General features: G+C 40.4%; 1 pseudogene; it reads right to left on the minus strand.

Annotated features, from left to right (window-relative positions):
* Positions 1-1,179: 1,179 nt before the first annotated feature.
* LOC118916555 (elongation factor 1-gamma-like) lies at positions 1,180-2,478 on the minus strand (annotated as a pseudogene).
* Between the last annotated feature and the right edge of the window lie 2,775 nt (positions 2,479-5,253).

A 5,253-nucleotide genomic window follows, 5' to 3' on the forward strand; every position in this document is an offset into this window, starting at 1 on the left:
GGGGAGGGTGGGTAGGAAGGGAGGATAAGGGGATTCAGGGGCATTATGATTAGCACATAAAATGTAGGGGGGTCACGGGGAAGGCAGTATAGCACAGAGAAGACAAGTATTGGTTCTACAGCATCTTACTATGCTGATGGACAGTGACTGTAATGGGGTATGTGGTGGGGACTTGATAATGGGGGGAATCCAGTAACCACAATGTTGCTTATGTGATTGATTGTATATCAATGATACCTTAATAAAAAAATAAGAATCACCTGGGGTATTGTTTAAAATGCATATTCTTGAAGCTCACCACATCTCTATTACATAAGAATATAAGTAGAAGCTAAAGTGGTTGTATTCTTAACAAACTGTATTCAATACATACACAACAAACTCTGAGAGCAACTAAATTAGGCTGGTGATAGAGGATGTAAGAACAAGGGAGAGAGAGTCTTTGAAATTCTAGAGCCTTTTTTCCTTCCCGGAACCAGGAAGGAACTGCCCTCTTTGTGGACCTTCCCATCGGCATGGACCCGACACAAGGGGTAGCGGGGCTCCAGTGCTTCTCGCGTTACTTTCCTTGATCATAGTCACCAGTATCTAACAAAGAATACATATTTGACTTCTTTATTTTTGTCCTTATCTCTCTAACTAGAATTTAGGTGACAAGACAGAAGGAAGAGTTTGTCAATAAGCATTCTATAAATGCATAAACAAATGAAATGTCTATATACGCCTAGGAAGTTACAATGAATTTATGATGAATTCAAAAGCCCCTTGACTGTGAAGGTGACTTCAGTTCCTCCGTAACCGAGGGGATGAATTCCAGCTTTACAGAAGCAGAAGGAATATATTTTCTATTGTCACTGATGTTAGAATGCCCTCCACCCTTTCACCTCATACTTCCAATTTAGCAATCTGACAAATGACCTCTCAGCTTTCAGTCACCTACTCCTCTGTGAAAAGTTCCTGGCTCTTTTAGACATCACTCATAAAATTTCAGCAATCATTCTTAATAAAAATCCCATAACTTAAATAAAGACTAATACAGATTTAATGTGATAATCTAACAATAATATTCATATTGTTAATGTTTTATCATTAGTTTTAAAATCAAGAGACTATCACTGAAGTATTTTTTCTTTCAATGTTCAGCTTCTTTAGTGACCTGCATCTCTTTGTAGAGCAGGTTCAAGCAGCTTTGCAATGGCAAGAGAGATGTTCGCTTAAGTCATTGCCCAAATTGAAGGCGTTGTCCACATGCTGGAAGATCCCTCCTAGGAAAAGTACTTTTGAACCAGTGACAAGGTCTTCTTGACGCCGGAATACAGTTCCTGCCATGTATATATCTTGTATATGACTTCTCTAGCCCACCTGCCAATCTGGACTCAGCAGAAAGGCAAGTTCCTGACCTCAGGAGACCTGGACTCTGGAAATGGAGCTCTTCTTGGTCCCAAAGAGGATAACAAAGGCATTCTTCCTCTGCTTGTTCAGTCACTGGAACATTCCAGTGAGGAGGTGGTATGAAGGTTTGAATTCAGGAAAATATTTGGAGTACCACCAGGACCTGCAATCCTTATCGAAGTGTTCCCCAAGATATGGGAGCAACACAGACAGTGTGTCCTTATTGGAGCATTTGCATTTGAAGCCATTCAACACAAAGGTCCTCTTGGGCAGATGAGCAAAGGAGTCCTTGACCTTTGGCTCAGCAGCCAACGCCTGCTTACATTCATCCATCTGCCTGCCTGAAGTGGGGGCAGATTTTTCTGCTCTTTCCACTCAGCCTGGGGCTTCTTCTTTTCCTCTTATGGTCCTTCCCCTCTCTGTGGGGTGTCCTTTTTAGGCTGGCTCTCTGCAAACTCTTTAGCATCAAACTGGGCCATTTTTTCATGGAGTTTCACCTCCCTCAAGACAGCCTGGAAGGCAGACTGGTTAAAACAGGTAAGGAGCCCGTGGCTGGTACTGGGGAATGCCTGGCAGAAAGGAGGCTCTGGACATATTTATAGAGCCACAACAGGGTGCAGACTGTTGTGATATTAGCTAGTGTCACATGCTCTCTACCAGGAAAGTCTTTGTCTTCCGGTGAGCATCCAACAGCCCCGGAAGTAGCCTCATCTCCACCTTTGCATTTCCTGTGGCCTACTGTTATGCGGCAGGATGCCCAACATGGGCAGGTCCTGGCTGGGGGCACTATGCTACTATCAGCCAAGGTCCCTCACTGCACCACCTGGTTGCACCTCCGGAGTGCTTCCCCACACAGTAGGCAATGGCCTTGCTCTCAAACACACAGGATCCATGGTCACCTTCAAACAGTGGAAACTTTCTGGTAGGAAATTTACAGAGAAATTGAGGGATGCATCTGGTTCAGCCACAGTGGAAGTAGGGTGGTGTAGAGAGCTGGCCCACCTGAGCTCTGCTGCCCTGGGCTGCAGGGATGGTCTCAAGCACCCTTCAATATTCAGGATATGTATATAGGGTCCCAGTAGCCATGGTGATTTCCCAGAAAAAGGTCTCATTGATTCTTCCTTAACAGCTTTAGTATTTATCTTTACATCTTCATTCCAACCATTATTGCCATTTTATTCCCTTGTTGTCTTGACAGCTCCATTGTAAATGATTCCTAATTGATCACCCATCTAGCTCATCTTCAAACCTGTCTCATGTATTGCCAGAATGCTCTTTCAAAAATGCTTATCTAATTATAGCACATACCTACTTAAAATACTTCTATGTTTCCGTATCACCCATTGGATAAAATACATAATCGTTTCCATTGATGTAGAAGATCTCCATTATCTGGCCCTTAACTATTACTGCAAATGATGGCTGACAGATTTCCTGTCTTTGCCCTGTCATCCACCAGAGCTATTTATGGTTTCCCAAAGATACAATAGTTTCCTGTCTCCAGGTCTTGACATATATTCTCTCATTTTGAAAAGCTCTCCCACCAATTAATGACCTGGAAAATGGCTCCTCACTTCTAACTGAAGTATGCTGTCTGTATGGAAATATCTCTTATTACCCAGTTTTTGTTGTTTTTTTACCTCCTTATGTTCCCATTATTTGTTTTACATGATCTCATCATTGGTACTTTTTATACTGTCCTGAAATTATTTCTCAGGTAAGACATGTCAATAATTTTGAGCTTTTCTACTGTTAACTCCTAAAGAAAAATCTACAGCATGTTTTTTTAATCACTTGACTCCCCACTCCTTAAGCCACAGAATATCAAGCCATTGATAAGCACAAAATCCAAGATTTAACAGACTGAACAGAAAACGTAGATGATCATGTTTTATCTTTCAGGAATTTGAAGGGGAAAATATTAGGGCAATACAGTAGTTTTCAGTAGGTAATAAAGCTAGAAAGACCCATTCAAGGATACTTGAGGTAGTTTATGACACGTGAGGAAGAGCCAGGTTCATAATGTCATGAAATGCCAAAGACGTGAGGAAGCAAAAGTCAGAAGTAAACAGGAGCTATATGGCAAATCACATACCTATGCACCATGGAGCGTAAGACAATCTGGGCTCATAGCAAAAGGGGAAAGTCATAGAGATACTGAGGACCTTGAGTCATATTAAAGCCGAGCACATAATCATTAGCGGTTCTGTCCAATCTTTTACAGCTAATGTTCTCAATACTGCCTTAGGTCCCCAAAGTATCTTAGACTGCTGAATTTTCTCATTGGTCTCCAATATTATGATTTCTATCTACTTATGGCCTTATTAAGCAATTTTTTTGTGGAGTTGCTTTTAAATAAATTACATTTAAAAGAATTTTACTTTTAAAATAAGTTCTTCATTACTAGAAATAACCTGAGTGACTATCTTCCTTTTACCATAAGAGACTATCTTCCTTTTACCATAAGAGACTAACTGGAACATCTTTTCCCACCATAATGTGAATTTCACACAGCCTGGGATCCTCGTATCTTGCTCATTACATCTCTGATACACAGTATGCATTTTCCATCCCTCCAGGGCTAGATGTCATTAAATGCTCCAGTCTGTCCCCCAAATCCTTTCGCTTGCCCTGCAAGTTGCCAATTCATTTCAACCAGGAAAATCACAGTTTATAATCTCTTACAGTAATTACTGTAAGGGACTGGGGAGAGGACAGCTAAATTCTATCCAAAAAAAAATTAGAAAAGCAGACTTCCTAACTCACATATGAATAAGCAATGCAGGGGGCATTACACCCCAAAGTGTCCACATGGAAAACATTGAAGACAGCAAAAGCAGCCGGCCACTGAGTCCAGAGAGCAATAGAAGTCTAGAACATCTGCCATAACCACTGAAACGAGCAACCGCATGAGGCCAATTTTAAAACCTTCCCAGTTTCCCCAAACTGCCCTCCTGAAGACTCTCAGCTGGCCCTAAAATTCTGCATTATGATTTGTTCAGGTGACCACTATTTCGTGTGTTCAAAGAATCAATTAACTCCACACACCCTCATGTTTCCTAGTCTATTCCCAGGTCTGGGAACTTCTCATTTTAGACTGAACTAAAAGCTCCTATGCAATGGAACAACACATCCATCATCTTAAGCTCTTCTCTTAGTACTTTAAGGGATCCTCTGCATACCCTCCACCCTTGAGCAAAGCTGTCTGTGGCAACTCAAAGATGGTTTGTTCCTTTAGGAGTGATAAGTGTATCTTTAAAGAATGCCTTCTGTTAGAGACCTTGATAAAACAGGGCAAAAAGAACATCAAACACATGCAAAATTAAATTTTTGACCAAGTGAGTTAGAACTGTAATGAATAAATGAATCAGTTGGTGATGATTGCACTAAAGACAAGCGGCCGAGTCCATGGTCTTTTACTTTTTTACACCTTAAAGAGTATGAGAAATAGTGCTGTTACAAAGGCTAAAGCTGAATTATTTGGTGATCACAGCAGAAACTATGTAGGCACACTAATATTCCCAAGGCTCAGAGTCCATTATCATTACATCAGCAATCATGTAATCTGGCTTTACTGCTTTTCTTTCTATATTAGGAAGGAGGCCCATAGTACCTTTGTTAGTTAGCATTTATGCACACAACACAACAAGGAAATCTTCATGTATTAAGTCTCACATCCATAAAATTATATTAATTTTTCTGGAACAGTAAGTTTAGACACTTAAAAGATATAAATGGAGAGTAGTTATAAATAATGTATTTTAAATGTATAACATTTTAGAAAAGAGTGAGAAGAGATTGATAACTAAACAACAAACCTTCTAAAATCCAAATTTCTTAATTAAAGACTACCATTTCCTC

Source organism: Manis pentadactyla, chromosome 17 (assembly GCF_030020395.1).
Source record: "Manis pentadactyla isolate mManPen7 chromosome 17, mManPen7.hap1, whole genome shotgun sequence".
Taxonomy (NCBI): Eukaryota; Metazoa; Chordata; class Mammalia; order Pholidota; family Manidae; genus Manis; species Manis pentadactyla.